General features: G+C 43.2%; 1 long non-coding RNA gene across 1 annotated transcript; it reads left to right on the forward strand.

Annotated features, from left to right (window-relative positions):
• The first annotated feature begins 345 nt into the window (after positions 1-345).
• LOC140895317 (uncharacterized) lies at positions 346-10318 on the forward strand. The gene is made up of 4 exons (XR_012154167.1): positions 346-415; positions 1596-1783; positions 4904-5098; positions 10105-10318. It is a non-coding gene; the product is annotated as an uncharacterized lncRNA (long non-coding RNA).
• The last annotated feature ends 10706 nt before the right edge of the window (positions 10319-21024 follow it).

Raw genomic sequence — 21024 nt, forward strand, 5'->3', positions numbered from 1 at the left:
GCAGGCAAATGATGGCTTCACCCCACAACACCTGCCAGAAATGCCCAGACTTGGGGAAATAATCAAGAGAGGAACAGAAGACAAAAGGGAGGATGCAGGCTTCAGCAGGCTGGCTGCCTGGGAAGGGGGAGGATTTCTTTTGTGGTTCTGAAAGGGATCAGGGGCCCTGAGGCCCAAGAGCTACAGGGTTCTTGGGAAAGAGAAGCTACAAGCTGTTCACCCCTGTGGTGAGTGGGAAGTCAGGCCAGATTCCTATGAGCTAAGGGAGACCAGCTGTAAATGTTTTTTTTCCCTTTTGAGTTGAATGTTTGAAGGTCTATTGAATTGAAGAGATTCTTCAGGCCTCGCTGAGGGAAAGGGAAGAGAGGTTTTGTTTGCCTCTCAGGAGCTGACCCCTGTCCTTTCCAGACTTCAGGTATTGACCTTTTGATTTTTATTTCATTTAAAGAGGGGTTTCCCCCTTAGCTTATGCTGAGATGGGTTTTCTTTCTAGCTATTGCTGTGCTGTTTGGCTTTTCCCTGAAGTGACTCCTGCATACATGGCACTTGGAGTGGGATTTTTTACCAAACTTCCCCAAGGGCGAAGGGGAAGAGTTGCCCAGTGTCAACAGAATGGAGATCTAAAAGTGGCTGGTAGAAAAACAGTCCCAACCAGAGCGAGGCAACATTTTTTTGTGCAAATCATTAATTTGCTGACAAATGCGAAGACAATTCACAAATTTGGGTTGATTTTGGTGAATTTTTTCAATTGAACCAAATATTTTTCCCCAAATGAAATGTTTTGACTCTTCGTTTCAGAAACCTATTTTGTTTTGGAATTTCACTCAATTTTCTTTAAAAAGTTTTTTTAAAAAAAGATTAAAATGGCCATTAAATGTTTCATTTTGGGTTGAACAACAAAATGTTTGACCTGAAACCATTTTTTTTTTAACTTTTTCATTTCACCTGAAAAATAAGATTATTTTTGGTAGACCTGATCCTATTTTTTTCACTCCAGCCCCTAAACTGAAATATCAATTATTTGCACAGCTTTAGTCCCCAACAGCAACAGCACCCAAAGCTCAGTGGCAGCAGTGAGCACTCAGCAACTCTGGAAATCAGGCGGTAAGTGTCTCCGGTTGAGCACTCCAATTGGGGGTACCTAAAATTAGTGAAGACTTGAATTTTTTTCATTAAGGGAGTTGCTGTAGGTCAATGGCTAAGGAGGAGACAAGAACCCAGGAATCCTGATTTCCAGACCCATGCCCTATTCACATGAACCTTCGACTCTAAGGCTGAGAATTTTAGTCCTAGGTTCTACCCCTCTCCACCAACTCACATACCTCTTAGTGGTCTTCTGAGGTGGAGAGGCAATGGCTTTTACCAACCCACCTCCTGAACTCTTTCAGAAGTGTCCACCCATCCCCCATTTATAGCAGCAAGATCAATAATTGCTCCTGTGCTCTTTCTGCAACAGCTCTTATCTCAGTCTGGGGATCTCCACCCCAGAGTAAAATAAGGACTACTAGATACTTCAGGGGAATTCTGCACCACTGCGCAATGCAGAATTTTTCAGAAATTAATGTATGCACAGAATTTCCTTTTTTCCCCCACAGAAAAGGGCTGCAGAGACGTTGGCCATCAGTAGGGGCTGCTGGACCCAGCAGAGCCCAGCTCACAAACAGAAGACAAAGAAGGGGGAGGGAATTGGAGGGTTCCCAGCAGCTGCCATTCCCAGCACACCCTGAAGGAAGGAGGCGGCAGCATGCAGGAAACTGCATGCAACCCCAGGACCCATAATCAGGTTATTTCTCCCTCTGGATCTTTGAGCTATGGGAGGTAGAGTGTGTGAATGTCTGGGCGGGGTGGGGGCTACAGCTGGCCTCTGGGGACTAGGGGTGTGAGTGTCTGGGCTGGGGGCGGAAGCTGTGACTAGGTTCTGGGGAGGAGGGAGTGTGAGTGTCAGGCCCCCTGGCTGGGCTCTGGGAAGGTGGGGGCAGAGAAACAGGAACTGGGTTGTCGTTGGGGTTTCTTTACCGCTCTACTCCTAGTGGAATTTTTTTGTGTCTGTATTGCTACAGACAGACTTGCTGACCTGTATTTTGAAATCAATTACCAAAATAATTGAAACTGGCATGATTATATAGTGCTATTCTGACAAATAAAATTTGCAGCATTTTAAAATCTTGTGTGCAGAATTTCTAATTTTGGGGCACAGAATTCCCTCAGGAGTAACTAGTAGAGCCAGCTTCAGGACTGGAGCAGCATTTTCTGGTCTTGCAAGTGGAGAATGGCAGGGTGAGCTCAAGGCCATTCTTCCTGAAATGCTTCCTGTAGATTGGGAAAGTAGTAGGCGTAGGTGACTATACCATCCTGCAAAATATGTCTAGTGAGGTGGGCTAGCTGGCTAACCTGAAATGCTTCAAGAGGTGTTTATATAAAGACCACCAGCCTCTCCTCTGCACCACTGGTGAGTACAAAAGGTAAGCGAAAAGGTGCTGGGGCCTCCTGAGTGAAGCAGACATATGGAGTGAAGCATCCAAGTGAGTTGAATCTATTTCTAGGGCATTACTGGGGTTTGTAGGATTTGGATCAGTTTCTTTGTGGTTCCCACAAAACCACACTTAACCTTAGTTAACAATGTGGTGCCTCAGGGATCATTACTAAGACCTCTGGTGTTCAATAATTCTCTAGCAAGTGGGGTTAAATAATGAAGTGGTGACATTTCCTGACAGTGCACGATTATTTAGGTTAGCTATTGCAGCCGGTACTATGGACGATTGTGAATAATTCCAGAAAGACTTAATAAAATTAGGCAACTGGACATCATGGCAGCAGACTGACCGAAATGAAATCTAGTCAAGGGCAAAGTTATGCACATCAGGAGCAATAATTTAAAACACTGTACATAATCCTGGATTACAAATTAGTCAAAACTTCTCAGGAGAAATATCTAAAAAACAATGTGAGTCGTTTGAGTGGGAAGCCAAAAAAGAAAATTCAGCTATCTTAAACAAGATGCAAGGGATTTTAGTAGCATTATATAAAAGCCAGTGCACTTTCTCCTTGCATTAGTTTTGGTCATCTTGTTGCAAAAACCCATGCAGAAAAATTCAAAAGGTAGGCAGCAAAAATGAATTGAGGCATTTAGAAATTTGTTTTGGGGAATCCAGATTTAGCTGCAAGAATTAGGTATAGAATTTCCATTCCTGGAGTGGAAATATTGGGAAAATATTATCTGGGAGGGGCAACAAAGGCTGTTGTCATGTGGCACATGATTTGGGGGTAGGTGGTGCAGGGGAGAAGACTGAGGAAAAAGTTATTTGTTATTTATTTGGATGTCAGTAGCACCTAGAGGCCCCAATCAAGATCACGGCCCCATTGTCTTAGGTACTATTCAAACACATAGCAAGAGACAGTCTCTGCCCTGAAGAGATCACAGTCAAAATAGACATGACACACACAGTGGTGGGAAGAGAATAAAAGAAAAAGTCACCTGCCCAAGGTCATCAGCAAAGCTGGAGCTAGAGCCCATGTCTCCTGACTTCCAGTCCAGTGCTCGAGCCATGGGAGAATGCTGCTTCTCCCCTATAATGCTTACAGGTAGTGTGGGGATGTCTTTAACATGTTGTTCTGTTTCCTGGAATATTTAGGTAATGTTACTTCTCATAAAATGCAGAAAATATAGGGAGAAGGCTGAAAATCTGAGCTTTTCACTGCCATCTTGTGCCTACTAAAAAGGTATAAAATGGTGGGAATTCATGCCAGAGCAAGAGCCTGGATTTTAAGCTTCATTATTGATTTTCTGACATTAATGTAGATTCTTTGTGTCATTTGAATAAGCTTGTGATAGGTTCGTTTGTTCTGACTCTCTTTTACAGCTGTAATCAAAGGAAAAAATGAAAAAAGCATGAAAGAGAAATGTTGATCCAGCTGATTGGGACATGACTCCTTAGCTGTTAGTCCATTATGGGTCTAATCCTTAATATGTGCTCACTGTAATATTCATGAAATGTGTCCTGTTAACTTAAAAGGAGTATTTCCTATGGAGCTGGAATGGGCTAGCATGAAATTAGAAACATTTTACATGCAATTATGGATTTACCCAGTTGAGCCATTACTGACTGCTTTGTACAACATTACTGACTGCTTTGACTGAAATATCTCTGAAGTGCCTGTTACGATCCATTGAGTGACTGCAGCTGATGTTAGTATGACAGACCCATCCCAGTGAATTGTGGATCAAGGCTTAAAAGGTTCTTACAGACTGAAGGGTTAAACTCAATTTGTCTGTTTTCAAAAATCTTCTGGGGCAAGCTTACATGTGTGCACCCCACTAACTTCCATTTAGAGCCTGGTAGAGTTAACTCTGGTAACTCAACAGCAGATTGACTTCAGCTGCTGGCCTCACTTCAGTATATTGACTCAAGTGCAGTTCTATAGATAAAACTGAGGGCAAAATTTGACCTTTTATAGTCTTTGGATGATAGGTGGGGTTGATAGTGCTGCTTGTTATTAAAGATGCCTAACACTTCCCATTATAATTGGTGTATACAGTAGATGGATATCTCTGGAGACTGAAGGGCATCTCTTTAGGCACAGATCAGGTACAGTATGGGCAAAGGGTTCTCCCACACCATACCACCAGTATGCTTTAATTCTGATGAACCAGCTTCTAGAGATGAGTGTAATTTTCTTTTCATATCCACAAAAAGAAAAGGAGTACTTGTGGCACCTTAGAGACTAACAAATTTATTTGAGCATAAGCTTTTGTGAGCTACAGCTCATATCCGTTTAGCTTTGACCCTTCTGCAGTGACCTGCAAGAAGAGTTGATATCTTTCCTCCTCTTTTTGTAAGCTCAGCCTTTTGCTGTCATAAGAGTCACAAGTTGTTGACTTTGTTGTTTTTTCATGTTATTGCAGTGACTGTCTATTATGTGTACAAAGTTTCTTGGGTTTAGGAAGAGATATCGAATCTTCATAAGAATCAACGTGAAGAAGAAAAGAGAGATGATTTCAAATGATGAGAAGAGTCAAAAAACTATAGTCATCATTGGGTTTTCACAGCTAAAAGAGAAAGAAGCATATTTAAAATCATCAGTAAAAGAATGAATCATGGTAAGAAGGTTTAATACATACTCAAATATAAGTTCATACAGAATGAACTCACATATTAATTATTCCTAAATCATTCTAGTCTTCATTATCTTTCACATTAATTTGTTGTGTCAGTCTCTTACAAAACTCTGCTCCCAGGAATATGTGTGGTAATAAGTAGTAGGTATTTTAAATTACGTTTTTGAAGTGCATTTCAATTGTTCTGTATTTTTTAATTCATTCAAACACTGTCCTCTGGTGTTCAAATGTCTGCATTGCATATAAGTTAAAGAGGCACATTATGGATGAAAATCTGGTCCCATTGAAGTCCATGGCAAAACTCCCATAAGGCCAGGATTTCACCCTATGAGATGTCATACATAGGAGAGACACATAATTAATAAAATACATTAACTAAGAAAGTGACCTAGATGGTGAAATGTATTTTTAAGAAATGTACATACCACATGGCAAAAACAGTGTTCTTTTCACAAGATGCAGAATATAGTATTGTATACAGTGAACAGATACTAAGCATTCACTGATTTTTAGTACTGAAATACATTGGGTAATACAGATTCTTATCACAAATTTCACTGCTATCTTATTAAGCCAACTACCTCCTTTCCCTGGGCTGTTCATGTCTCTGGTAAATACATGATAGATTAGATTTTGAAAACATGTAATTAACAGGAAACTATTTAATGTTTATCATGGAGCGTAATGTAGAAAAATGGACCTGAAACACAGTGCCAATCCTGCAAACCCTTATGCCTGTGCTTACCGTTACTACCATGAGTAGTTCCATTGATTTCAATAGAATACTCTCAGTAGTAAAGATAAGCGCATGAGTATGTGTTGCAGAATCGAGGTCCATATTCAAAACTTGTTAAGGTTGTGACACTGGTCCAGCAAGAGCCTCTCCTCACTTCAGACCTTGACAGCACAACTGTATGATGAAGGATTAGGCTTTACAATGAGATGTCTCTCTCCATAAGGCGTTGTAGGTTACCCGTGTTAGTCCTGTTTTTAATTGTCACATATGGAACCGATGGTGTTTCATTATTTATTAGAGGCAGGGTTGGTCCTGCTGCCTATAGTTAAGCTTGCCTGACAGTCCCCACTGTAAAGCCCTGTTTCAGCTGTTTATAACTTTGCCAAACTTTAACTGTTCAGGCTGAAATTTTTCATGGCAGGTGTCCACCTCAGGCTGATTTGTTCTGGGAAATTTCAGCTAAAATGGCCAAGCTGTTTATCAGAATGAGATTAAGAAACATATATTGTTTTGCCATGTTAAAAAACATTCGTACCACTGTTTCATTAAGAAAATCTAGTGCAGAGGTGGGCAAACTAGGGCCCGCGGGCCACATCCAGCCCGTGGGACTGTCCTGTCCAGCCCCTGAGCTCCTGGCCCACAATGCTCTGGGCGGCGGGGCTGCAGAGCCCTGCCTGACCCAGTGCTCTGTGCTGCATGGCACGGCTGCCTGTCCTGGTGCAGCCACACTGCCAGCCACCAGTGCTCCAGGCAGCATGGTAAGCAGGCGGGAACAGGGGGTTGGATAGAAGGCAGGGGAGTTTCCCCCTTCTGGGGTATAATCCTTCAAAGTATAATCCTTCAAAGTCTCTGTCACTCCCACAGTGATCCAGGCAATCTTCCAGTTCACTGCCCTGCCAGTTCCATTTCCCCAGTGGCAGGTAGGGGAACCTGGGCCCACCCTCTACTCCGTTTTCCAGCCCGGGGACCCTACAACACGCAGCCAAGGTCAACTCAGTCCCCAACCTTGCTGCTTACTCCTTGGGCTGCTTCCTACCTCAGCACTCCCCTCTCTTTGGGATTTGCCAGCCTCTCTACTCCCTCCTCCAACTGAGGCTACTTGTCTCGAAAGCCCTCAAACACCTCCCCCTTCTCCCAGGGAATGACCGCAGATTAGATCCCTGCAGCCTCCTTCCTGCTATCAGCTCCCTGGCTTTATAGAAACCTGTCTGTTCTCGTACACGTGAGCTTCCCTTAATTCGGGCTTTCTCCTCAGCCTTCAGCCGAATAGGTTAATTGGTCCATCTGGCCTCTTTTAATCCTTTCCAGGTGTGTGTGGAGGACACCTCATCACACTGACCCTATGTATCCCCTGGGACCTTTGCTAGTTGTCACCAAAAGGTTCTTGGGTCACCCTAGGTATCTCAAATTGACCTCCTAAAATTAGTGGACATGTGACAATGTTGACCATAATCTCTCTGTGCCTCCATTTCCCATTTGTTAAATGGGGATAATCTCACCTAATCTCACAGGAGTATTGATGTGAGGCATTCAGATACTATAGTGATGAGTGCGACAGAAACACCCGGAAGGAAATAAATAATTTTGTATTCAGAGCAGGATATAGATGGTATATGGTAAGTGTGGCCTGTGGCCACACTGAATGAGAAGGATAAAAAGAAATATTGAATAACTACTCATTTACTGGTGACAGATTTCAGAGTGGTAGCTGTGTTAGTCTGTATCAGCAAAAATGACGAGGCGTACTTGTGGCACCTTAGAGACTAACAAATTTATCTGGGCATAAGCTTTTGTGGGCTAAAACCCACTTCATCAGATGCATGGAGTGGAAAATACAGTAGGAAGATATATATAGCAGTACATGAAAAGATGGGAGTTGCCTTACCCTGTTGCGGGGGGTCGAGACAAATCAATTAATGTGGGCTATTATCAACAGGATGAAAAATCACTTTTGTAGTGGTGATCAGGGCGGCTCATTTCAAACAGTTAACAAGAAGGTGTGAGTAACAGTAGGGGCAAATTAGCATGGGGAAATTAGTAAGGTGCCACAAGTACTCCTCCTTGTTTTTACTCGTTTACGGAGGCAAAACATAGTTTTTTTGATATACTTAGAATATAGCTATATTTTGTGAAATACTTTTCATAAGTAGTGTGTCTCAAAGTGTTTTGCAGAACTAAATAATGCATGACAGAAAACAGTCATGCAAAGACAGATCTGGTGAATATACTAAAGTACACAATGCAGTTTGGGTTTTATCAAACTGCAGAGCACATGAGAATTGAAGGAGAGCCAGGACCCAACACAACTGGACCTGGGAAAGCACCTTTACAGGTACAGGAAGTAGAATGGGAATAGAAATGGAGCAAGAGCTTTATCAGAAGGAGTTAGCAGGAGGAGGAGAATCAGGAAGTAAACGGTTCTTAACAGAATAAATTATGATAGTTAAAGGAGGTGTAAAATCAATGTGGGGTTGATTCAGAGAAATGTGTGAGTGTTTTGAGCTGTGCTTTAACCATTCCTAATGAATACCACTTACATTTCTTCCGCATATTACTTACTTACTTGATTATCCCAAACCAAAATATATTTTTTATGGAGTGGTATGTGTGATATGAAGGAGATTTTGTTGTCTCCCACATTATAACTGGCCACATTTTTTAATAATGTAACGGAAGTTTTGCTCAATTAAAGGCTTTCAGATTTTGGTCCCTAACTAGGATATGGCAATCTGTTGTACACAGCATTTGTAGAATTGATGGGAAGATGCACTGTCATGGACTCCCAGAACAGATGTTTCAAACGTTTTAAAATGGTACAATGGGATTTGGAACAGTGGAAGGTAACTGGGTTCCTTTGCTGAGCTGCCCTAAAATTAGGTGCTAGAACCCTGTCTATAGATTCAGAGTAATTACTACTGACTGAGACTGATAAGTGGATCTAATTAGCCTCAACCAAAATAGAAGAGGGTTTAGAGAGAGTGAGGTAAAAAGAGCTATGGACTGGGACAGAGGAGGTCCTACATGGAAAGCCTAGCTTAGGATCTGTCGAGAATGGTGATAAGGTTTAGGTGTAGGCTAGTTTGGATGATCAATAAAGCCAAACTCTTGGAAGGGGGAAATTTTGGACTATGTGCTGTGTGTCTGTGTGTGTGCGTGCATCCTGTTGGGAGGAAGGTGGGAACTCGATGTGCTTACAGGTACCATATTGACAATTCCTGTTTCTAAAGGGTATTCTGAGCTAATACAGAGAAGATTTAAAAAAAAAAAACTTCTGAGAAACAAAGAGAGGGGTGTAACTTTGAGAGCAAAAAGGCCACCATGGGATTATATTAATAGTGTGTTAAATTTTATTTGAATTCAAAAGCTGAGTAAAGAATTTTGTGTTCTAGAATTCTCATTTATAAATGTATGCATGTTATTATGTAACTGGAAGAAGGTTCATTGCTCATTTTCATAAAAGACTATTGTAAAGAAACTTCTGAGAGAAGTAGACTGGATCAGGAGATCCTGAATGCAGATTCAGCTCACTCAATTATCTGAAGTTTGGGGTGTCCTTCCTAACTGGCTAATCAAGGTTATACTAGTATCTGTGATGTTGCTTCATAGAGAATATAGATGTTGAAATAAGCTGACTTTTCTCATTGCTGTGGAGCACATCTGTTTTCCCAGGAGGGTCCAAAAGTCAACTTCGTTGTAAATATACTGCTTGATTTATCAACAGTCACTGTTCAAGCTGTTCATGCCAGAGTGCGGGGTTCTGCTGGCAGGTCTGCATACCGAATGGAAAAAATGGTTTGTGGTTATCTATTGTTGGTACCCACAAGTTAAAAATATCCCCTCTGGCCTCTTGGGGGCAGGTGTTCATTACAAATAGAGTTTTGGATAAGGATGCTACAAATCTTGTTTGTTACTTTTATTTCTTTTAGGAGCTAATATTCCCAACATTAGTGATGGGCTATTTCCCCATCAATAATGACTTTACCTAAGGAAGAGCTTAGAAATGTGGCCATGGAAAATGTTTGTTTAAAAAAACCCCAACACTGCCCTGCTCGCTCATTTTGGGAACTGTAAGTTCTACAATGAAAGAGCAATGGAGTGGGGGAGGGGAAAGGACAGCTCCAGAATGAAGATGGCACTCTGCCCCCACAAATGAAATCTGTCATCTTGCAAGTTTTCAGATGACTCAGTCTCAGCAAGAAACACATTGTTTTAACAATAGACTTAATTAGCTGGTGTTTGTATTCCTTTGCAGCCTGCCCAAGTCCCAGTGCACCTGCTGGTAGACCTCACTTGAAGCCCTGCGGTTTCCTGCAAAAGAGTGTGAGGAATGAGTGAAGCAGTAAATAAGGGCCTCAATAGGTATGGCTGTTCCCTGCAGACTGCTAGAACCATCCCTGGAGGAATGGGGGGTTACATAGCAGGTTACTTTTTTCCTGTAGTTTTGGCAGCACAATCTTTTCTTAAACACACGAAGAAGTTAAACTCAAATAAATAATGTCACTTTCATTGAGTGTTGGAATGATTCTTTTTAATGATATCAAAGAAAATGTGGTTCTTTGTTTTTTGTATACTCTGACATTTTTCTGGTAGCTCGTTCTTTATGGAATTCCTTTTAGCTTTAACCCTGTTACATTTAACGCAAAACATAAATATGTGGTACACACTTTTTCATATCTAGTTTGACTTGCTTAAGACATGTAAACAAATGCTTTCCTTTCCTCCATCCTCCCAAATCCTTCTATCCTAGTGTGGACTCATCATTGCCAAAATTTCTTATTTTTGCAGCCTGTTAGGGATGACTATGCAGCCGTGTATCTTTATCTAAGAAAATAACAAGATTGTGAAATTCATTGTTCTTACATTTGCATGTAAAGCTGATGGTATCTTTTATTTGAACAAATTAGGGGGGGAAATCAAATCGTGGTAATGATACAGATGAAGTATACATGCTGAATCGCAAAGGAATTCATAGTCAAGTCCACAGTGCCCTTGAAGTGTGATTCTACCCTAAAATGTGATTGACTGTACAAATAGCATCGAGAGGTTCCATGTCTCTTTCTCCATGGACAAGATCTAGTCTGGTTATTGTAGAAGTAAAAAAAAAAAAAAAAAGATTTCCTAAGTGCCTGGTCTGAAATTTCATTCTGGGCTCTGGCAGTCAAGCTGTTCTTTTTCCTTCTCCTGAATCATTACGAGTAATAAAACCTCTGCAGACCAAATTATGTCCTGTGACAGAGCTCTGTCCTTGCCTCCGTAGGTCCCACTTTTCCTGGCGGATTTCGCTAGCCTCAGAGGCTCATTGTGGCCCTCCACGTAACCCTTCTCTCTCTAGAGACAAGGGTCACAGTCTGCTGAGCCATTTTCATCATAAGCCAGCGAGGGAGGTGGGGAGAAGTTATCCTTCCTTGCACAGTCTCTGTTGTCTCCCAGTCTCAGTGATTAATCAGGGGGCAAAGGTTGGAGCGGGGAGCCCAGGCCCACCCTCTACTCCAGGCTCCAGCCCAGGGACCATAATAGTATCAGCTATGGTAGCTGACCTTTTAGAAACATGACATGTACAATTCCCTGGGCTACTTCCCCACAGCAGCCCTCACTTCCTCAAGCTCCACTTCACCCTTACCTCAGGGCCTCCTTCCTTGTGCCTGATATGGTGTGTACTACTCAGTCTCTCCAACAGCACAACTTCCTCCCACAGCTCCTAACATGCACATCCACATGACTGAGTGGCTTTTAACTAGTTTCAGCCAGCCCGATTGGCTTCAGGTGTCCCAATCAACCTAGCATTCTCCCTGCCTTCTGGAAAGTTCTTAATTGGCCCCAGGTGTCTTAATTGACCTGGAGCAGCTGCCATTTCACTTATCCTGGTACCAGGGATTTGTTTAGCCTCAAGCTAATATATCTATCTCCCACTACTTTTCTATAGCCATCTGGTCTTACCCTGTCACAGTTCCCAGCTGTGAATATATAACTTAGTGGAAAATACAGTAGGAAGATACACACACACATGGGTTGCCATACCAACTTTAACGAGACAAATCAAATCAGCAGGAGAAAGCCCACCTTAATTGATTTGTCTCATTAGAATTGGTATGACAACCCCCATCTTTTCATGTTCTCTGTGTGTGTGTGTATATATATATATATCTTCCTACTGTATTTTCCACTCCATTCATCTGATGAAGTGGGTTTTAGCCCACAAAAGCTTATGCCCAAATAAATTTGTTAGTCTCTAAGGTGCCACAAGTACTTCTCGTTCTTTTTGCTGATACAGACTAATGTGGCTACCACTCTGAAACTCATCTTAAACCTGGTGCTTTTCCATTTAGAAGGAAGGGTGGGAACCCAGAGAGAGACAAAGGATTCCCGCTTTGTGCCAAAGCTATAAAAGGGGGTGGAACAGAACAAAGGGGGCTGGCAGTCATGAGAAATCCCCTGGTTACCACCTGAGCTGGAACTAATAAGAACTGTACCAGGCAAAGGATTGGGCCGAGACTAAGGAGGAGTCTAGTCTGTGAAAGAAGCTTATTGGAACATCTCTGAGGGTGAGATTTCCCTGTATTCAGTTCCTTAAATGTATTAGGCTTAGACTTGCGTGTTTTGTTTTATTTTGCTTGGTAACTTACTTTGTTCTGTCTGTTACTACTTGGCACCACTTAAATCCTAGTTTTTATACTTAATAAAATCACTTTTGTTTATTATTGAACCCAGAGTAAGTAATTAATACCTGGGGGAGCAAACAGCTGTGCATATCTCTCTATCAGTGATATGGAGGATGGACAATTTATGAGTTTACCCTGTATAAGCTTTTTACAGAGTAAAACGGATTTATTTGGGGTTTGGATCCCATTGGGAGCTGGGTGTCTGGGTGCTGGAGACAGGAGCACTTGCTCAGCTGTTTTCAGTTAAGTCTGCAGCTTTGGGGGCGTGGTTCAGACCCTGGGTTTGTGTTGCAGCAGGCTAGTGTGTCTGGCTCAACAAGGCTGGGTCTGGAGGCCAAAACTGGCAGAGAAAACGGGCTCAGAAGCAGTCTCTGCACATCAGGTGACAGTCCCAAGCGGGTCTCTGTGACCGAACCCGTCACACCGAGGCTCACCATTCCTCTGCTGTCAGCAAATATCTGTGAAACTCACCAGCAAACATGAGTGTCAGCCATCTGCAGTGCTGGTCCACATAGAGAATGACAACCTACTATTGCTATTGGTTACTCTGTTGGCTGCAAGTGGCACAAGTCTGTGTGGTGGATCTAAAGGTTCCAACTCTGCTGTTGACCCATGGGGGTGTCAATATATGATGCCCCATGATGGAATTTTTGGGTTTTTTTTTGTAGTTTGCTTTTTAAAAACCTAGGAAATTATATTTACAAATTACTTCTGTTTTTTTGGCCAAAATATTTTGATAAATCCCTAAGATTTACACAGAAAACAGCCACTTTCCACAATGTTTTTGGTCAGAAACCCAATTTTCCATCAAAAAAACAGTTTTAGCAAAACATTTGTGATCAGCCTTAGTTTGCAGGGATTCCCAGCCAGAGTGCGAGCGCAGTGGCCCAGCTTTCTGCAACTGGGGCCATGTGGTCAATGCTGTTAGCAGCATTAAATCAGGCCCAATGAGTTTATCAAACAGTAACCAATCTGTTTGCCATTGCCATTTGCACTGGAAGTAGTTTGAGACAGAAAGGTAACCACTGAGGTGATAATATACGTCTGTATACTGTCCGTTGTATTCCAGAGTATTGTTCCAGTCCTGGCTGCACAGAGGGGCTCAGGAGACTAAAGAGGTGAGTTTTTCTCAGTAACTGTCAAATGTAGAAATAAACAACTTCAAGCAATAAAACTTCACTTGATTTGTATCTGCTTGCTCTGGCCACATCCTGTATTTACATGGTGCCATGGGAAGCTATTTTTAAATGCTAAAGTTTAAATTAACACATGATCCTGCGGGCTAAATCTGTTCCACATGATAACATTTCCACTGCAGTTTGTTTGCAGCACCTCAAGAAATGCAGCTGATTGGAGTGATTTATTTATTTCCCCCCAGGAACTAAAATGCCGTACCGGCTATGTGAAATCGGTACAAACAGGCTAGAGGAAAAGCAGCCAATGCAATGAGCACACGGTATCTGCAATCGACTGATAAAACCTTTCTCATCTTATCACCTCCAATATAGGCATTTGGTATATGTTGTAAAAAAGGAAGACTCTCTATGGTGCTATCCTACATTAAAATGTTAGCAATGAGGCCAGGCAGTAGTCTAAAAAAGTTGATCCTTCAGCCCCAACTCCTAGGCCCTTAGCCTGTAATGTCCTGTTAATTGGGGAGAAAAAGGGGCTTGAAAGGTGGAAGAAGGGTACAGAGGGCATGGAACTGGGTGTGAGGAGATGCTGGGATGTGAAATGGGTGGTAGATAGTGTGTGGAGACAGGACTCATCCTCAAAGTTAGGAGGACAAGTCCTTCAGTCCATGCCATTGTGCCTAGCACTGCAAGGGAATTGGGATGTCTATGCATTTCAGTTTGTGTAAATAAGAATGAAGTAAAATATGCCTGTGACTGGTTGGGTCACAGAGACCCCCTTGGGACTGCCACCTGACATGCAGAGACTACCTCTGAGCCCGTTTTCCTGCCAGCTTAGGACTTCAGTACCCTGTCTTGTTGAGCCAGACACGCTAGCCTGCTGGAAATGCAGACCCAGGTCTGAACCACGTCCCGCAAAAGCTGCAGACTTAACTGAAAACAGCTTAAGAAGTGCTCCTGTCTCTAGCACCCAGACAACCAGTTCCCAATGGGATCCAAACCCCAAATAAATCCATTTTACTCTGTATTAAGCTTATACAGGGTAAACTCATAAATTTACTGCCCTCTATAACACTGACAGAGAGAGATGCACAGCCGTTTGCTCCCCCAGGCCTTAATTACTTACTCTGGGTCAATTAAAAGCAAAAGTGATTTTATGAAATATAAAAAGTAGGATTTAAGTGGTTCCAAGTAATAACAGACAAAACAAAGTAAGTTACCAAGCAAAACACGCAAGTCTAAGCCTAACACATTTAAGAAACTGAATACAGGGAAATCTCACCCTCAGGCCATGTCTACACTACGAAAGTACTCTGATTTTACAGAAGTCAATTTTTGGAACAGATTGTATAAAGTTGAGTGCATGCATCCATACTACGCACATTCATTTGGCGCTGTGCGTCCACAGTACCTTGGCAAGCGTTGACGTTCCAAGCGGTGCACTGTGGGTAGCTATCCCACAGTTCCCGCAGTCCCCACTGTCCACTGGAATTCTGGGCTGAGCTCCCAATGCCTGATGGGGCCAAAAATTTGTTGTGGGTGGTTATGGGTAAATGTCGTCAGTCAACCCTCCCTCCTTCCATGAAAGCAATGGCAGACAATCATTTTGCGCCCTTTTCCCTGGATTGCCCGAGCAGACGCTATAGTACGGCACGCATGGAGCCTGTTCAGCTCACCGCAGCAGTTATGACCATTGTAAACACCTCGTGCATTATTGTGCAGTTTATGCAGAACCAGCACCTGAAAAACCAGGCGAGGAAGCAACGGCAGTGCGATGATGAGGACATGAACACAGATTTCTCTAAAACCATGGTCCCTGGCAATTTGGAGATCATGGTGTTACTGGGGCAGGTTCATGCCATGGAATGCCGATTCTGGGTCTGGGAAACAAGCACAGAGTGGTGAGATCGCATATTGTTACAGGTTTGGGATGATTCCCAATGGCTCCGACACTTTTGCATGCATAAGGGCACTTCCATGGAATTTTGTGACTTGCTTTCCCCTGCCCTGAAGTGCAGGAATACCAAGATGAGAGCAGCCCTCACAGTTCATAAATGAGTGGCAATAGCCCTGTGGAAGCTTGCAACGCCAGACAGCTACCGGTCAGTCGGGAATCAATTTGGAGTGGGCAAATCTACTGTGGGGGCTGCTGTGATGCAAGTAGCCAACGCAATCATTGAGCTGCTGCTATCAAAGGTAATGACTCTGGGAAATGTGCAGGTCATACTAGATGGCTTTGCTGCAATGGGATTCCCTAACTGTGGTGGGGCTACAGACAAAACACATATCCCTATCTTGGGACCGGACCACCAGGGCAGCCAGTACATAAACTGCAAGGGGTACTCTTCAATGGTGCTGCAAGCACTGGTGGATCACAAGGGACGTTTCACCAACATCAACGTGGGATGGCTGGGAAAGGTTCATGACGTTCACATCTTCAGGAACGCTCGTTTGTTTAAATGGCTGCAGGAAGGGATTTACTTCCGAGACCAGAAAATAACTGTTGGGGATGTTGAAATGCCTATAGTTATCCTTGGGGACTCAGCCTACCCCTTAATGCCCTGGCTCATGAAGCCGTACACAGGCACCCTGAACAGTAGTCAGGAGCTGTTCAACTATAGGCTGAGCAAGTGCAGAATGGTGGTAGTGTGTGCATTTGGATGTTTAAAGGGTTGCTGGTGCAGTTTACTGACTCGCTCAGCCCTCAGTGAACCAATATTCCCATTGTTATTGCTGCTTGCTGTGTGCTCCACAATCTCTGTGAGAGTAAGGGGGAGACGTTTATGGTGGGGTGGGAGGTTGAGACAAATCGCCTGGCCACTGAATACACACAGCCAGACACCAGGGCGATTAGAAGAGCACAGCAGGAAGCGCTGCGCATCAGAGAAGCTTTGAAAACCAGTTTCATGACTGGCCAGGGTACTGTCTGACACTTCCGTTTGTTTCTCCTTGATGAAACCCCGCCCCCTTGGTTGCCACTAAATTCCGTGTAAGCCACCCGCCCTCCCCCCTTTGATCACAGCTTGCTTGCAAAGGAAATAAAGTCACTATCGTTTAAAAAACATGTATTCTTTAAAAGAAAAGGAGTACTTGTGGCACCTTAGAGACTAACCAATTTATTAGAGCATAAGCTTTCGTGAGCTACAGCTCACTTCCTCAGATGCATATCGTGGAAACTGCAGCAGGCTTTATATATACACAGAGAATATGAAACAATACCTCCTCCCACCCCACTGTCCTGCTGGTAATAGCTTATCTAAAGTGATCATCAGGTGGGCCACTTCCAGCACAAATCCAGGTTTTCTCACCTTCCACCCCCCCACACAAATTCACTCTCCTGCTGGTGATAGCCCATCCAAAGTGACAACTCTTTACACAATGTGCATGACAATCAAGTTGGGCTATTTCCTGCACAAATCCAGGTTTTCTCACATCCCCCCCACCCCCATACACACACAAACTCACTCTCCTGCTGGTAATAGCTCATCCAAACTATCTTAAAACAAAAAAACTTCAAATCCAGACTCCAGCGAGAAACTGCTGAATTGGAATTCATTTGCAAATTGGATACTATTAATTTAGGCTTAAATAGAGACTGGGAGTGGCTAAGTCATTATGCAAGGTAGCCTGTTTCCTCTTGTTTTTTCCTACCCCCCCCCCAGATGTTCTGGTTTAACTTGGATTTAAACTTGAAGAGTGGTCAGTTTTCCTGTACACCTGGCCAGTGCATCCGAGTTCAGAGCGTTGTCCATAGCGATCACAATAGTGCACTGTGGGATAGCTCCCGGAGGCCAACACCTTCAAATTGCATCCGCACTAACCCTAATTCGAAATGGCGATGTTGATTTCAGCGCTAATCTCCTCATTGGGGAGGAGTACAGAAATCTGTTTTAAGAGCCCTTTATGTCAAAAAAATGGCTTCGTTGTGTGGACGGGTGCAGGGTTAATTCGATTTAACGCTGCTAAATCCGACATAAACTCGTAGTGTAGACCAAGCCTCAGAGATGTTCCACTAAGCTTCTTTCACAGACTAGACTCCTTTCTAGCCTGGGCCCAATCCTTTCCCCGGTAGAGTCCTTGTTCCAGCTCAGGTGGTAGCTAGGGGATTTCTCATGACTACAGCCCCCTTTGTTCTGTTCCACCCCCTTATATAGCTTTGGCACAAGGTGGGAATCTTTTGTCCCTCTGGGTCCCCACCCCTCCTTCTAAATGGAAAAACCCCAGGTTTCAGATGGATTCCAGTACCAGGTGACATGGTCACATGTCCTGTGAGACCCCAAGCCTTCATTCTTCCGGGCCTGACACATAGGAAGGCTTGCAAGTTAACAGAGCCACCTACAGTCAATTGTCCTGATTAATGGGAGCCATCAAGATTCCAAACCACCGTTAATGGCCCACACTTTGCATAGTCACAATAGGACCTCAGAGTTATATTTCATATTTATAGTTTCAGATACAAGAATGATACATTTATACAAATAAGATGAACACACTCAGTAGCTTATAAGGTTTGTAATGATACCTTACAAGAGACCTTTTGCATGAGGCATATTCTGGTTACATTATATTCACATTCATTAGCATATTTTCATAAAATCATATGGACTGCAATGTCACAGTGCCCACAAGAACATGGCATGGGGCAACCAATAAGTAGATCAATGTTTGGAACAGTGATTAGCCGTCAGTATCAGGGCTGGAATGATGTATTGTATACTCTGTGTGGCCTGTGGTGATTTTCTTCAGGTATTCACGTGACGTATGGAAAAGCTCATCCAAGATGTCTGCTAACAAATTTTTTTTCTTCAGTGCCCCATGTCTAGAGGTCTTTGGAGTCAAACAAAAATGAAGGTAAAACATTTTTAAATGAAGGCAATAAGGCATAATAAGCACCTGCCAAAATAGCCTTTACATTCCTCTAAAACGTCTGAGTCAATCTGAAGTCTTGGGCAGGGGGTGTGACAGTGTTCAGATGGAATCTCCCTCCTCGAGGCAGAGAAGGATAGAAATCTGGAGGCACATCAGATCATGCTCTCTTATCAGTTCTCTGAACGGCTTCACATAGACCTTGCACAGCAGCAGTGTCAGAATCAGACAATTGTGCAGTATGGTTGGATCACTTTCAAACACAAAATATATATGAAGTCAGCTTGACATGGACATGGAAATACCCTCAGAGCTAATGAATAACTAGAGATCACTAGTCACTAAAACCTACTCAGAATAAATGATCAAAGTCACTTGGAGCAATGCCAGGAACCTCTGCAACTCAGAGCAGCTGATGCAGGAGCACTTTGTGATCAGTGGTATGAAAGGCAGGTGATAAATCTGACATCGGCATAGAAAGCGGTCTTATGTCCATTACTTGGCTATCATCCAGCACACAAACGAACGCTGTCTGTTAGTACAGCATATGTACTGTGCTGGAAGTGAGTTTTTATTATTATTTGTTTTAAAAGCTGGGTTGTTGGTTTTTTTGCAGTCTGGTCAATTTTTCACTAGGTACATTTCTAATTCAAAAGCAAATATACGACCTGCCTCTGTAGTGACTAGCCGAGCAAATCAGCTTGGCCAATGCTAAATTTACTGACAGTGCTTTGAACAATCTCTGCTGAGGCGTAGTTTCCAATGTTGATTCCCCCCCGCCCCGCATTTCAAAATGAAATATAAGTGTGTCTCGAATTCCCCAGCGCCAAAGAGTAAAGCTGTCTGAGAGAGCAGAGGCAATCTGCCCGGGGTCGTGTATAGTGCCTGGTATATTGCTGGTGGTGCTGGCAGTTATTTTCTGAGAAACGATAGAAACGAAAAGTTCTGTGGGAGGCAACGGCGCTGGAAACTCTACAGGACACAGACGATTCATTATGGATGTTGTGAATGCTGATCCCATCAGCAGGTGTTTCTGCTGTAATAGCTCCAGGGCTCAATCCCTCTGAAAGTCTCCATTCCCTTCAGAAGGCTCTGGCTAATCTGGGATCTGCCAACCCATGTCCTGTGGAAATAAAAAGCTCCACAAACAGGGCGCTGCCTAGTGATCACATGAATGAACTACTGGTCTCTGTTGTTCCAGTACTCCCTATCCTGTCAATCTATCTGGGATGTCTCTTCCATCCTGCTTGGGCTGCCTACCCTATGGGATCTGCTGAAGCCTTTGCTGTTGCGCCTTTGCAAGGTGAGTGATTTGGGGGTGGTTTATGGGCCAGAATCATTTAAAAATGATACTTAGGAGCTGGAAATGAGAGCTCTTTTTCTTTCCTTTCCCTGCCATTGTCAGTGCTCTCTGCTGCGGTGGGTAAGGGCTCCCCAGTACAACTGCCTTTGCTTTGAAGGTGGGCTGCATGGCCCTTTCAGCATCTTACTATTGATGAGCACTGCTTCCAGGCAGGGAGAGCATATTTGGGGTTACGACAGCTCTTGTGCAATTCCTTCTCAGCCAGATCTGTGATGTCAGGCCTGATTGCAACATCGTGATGAGGCATTCCACCCTCAGAGAGAGAGCAACCCAGTTACTGGTGAGTTGTCAAAGGAAGCAGCAGCTGACTGAGTATCTCTTCTTGGAACAGAGAGCAGCTATGGAGTCAGTTTTTCACAGGAAAAGGCCCTAGTCTATACAAAACATTAAATTATTCTGCTGCCAAAGCTGGTGCATCCATATAGAGTTACAATGCCCCCAAAATGGGTTCTTCCTGTCAGCGGCTCAGGAAAATACAACAATGCAAACATATCTGTTGTTAATGATTTGTAGACAGTATATTTGCTATTTGGTACCCTTGCTGCCACCTTTTTGCTAGCTGTTTTTGTGAAATGTGATTTTTAAGTGCTCACACTTCATTTTCATAACTGGAGCCAAACTAAAATAGGCAGCTATGTCTAATTATGCTAACTCTTCTTGTATGCATAATTACCAATTTCCTAGCAGGAGGTAAGGGAAGCAATTTTTTGCTTTCTCATCTCCTTATTTAGTACTCAATTAATGAAAGCTGATTGTCCCACTATAATTTTACTTGTTTGCATAATTTACATTCTTTTTCAGCATAAATTAATATATTTTTTCCTGCTCCATTAGAGCCTTTCAGCATTGAACATAAAGAGACCCTGACAATCAGATAACGGCTTCCTGAGTCGCTTGTAGACCCATTGTCTTTTGTGTGAGGCTGATCTAAGCTCTTTCTGTCCATCGGGTGTTTAAACCTCTAGTCAGATTTCACTTTCTACTCATAGGGTAATGGTAGGTCTGGGCACTGCATGGGTACACAAGGTTTGGGGTGAGGTCAGAAGGAGCCTTCTGCACCAACCCTGGGTCTAGACACAATGCTCCCCTGATGTCACAGCCGAGATGTGGGAGATCTGACTTAGTGGCTGGAGTGGGAGTCAAGAGCCAGG

The sequence above is a fragment of the Lepidochelys kempii genome, chromosome 11 (assembly GCF_965140265.1).
Source record: "Lepidochelys kempii isolate rLepKem1 chromosome 11, rLepKem1.hap2, whole genome shotgun sequence".
NCBI classification, from domain to species: Eukaryota; Metazoa; Chordata; order Testudines; family Cheloniidae; genus Lepidochelys; species Lepidochelys kempii.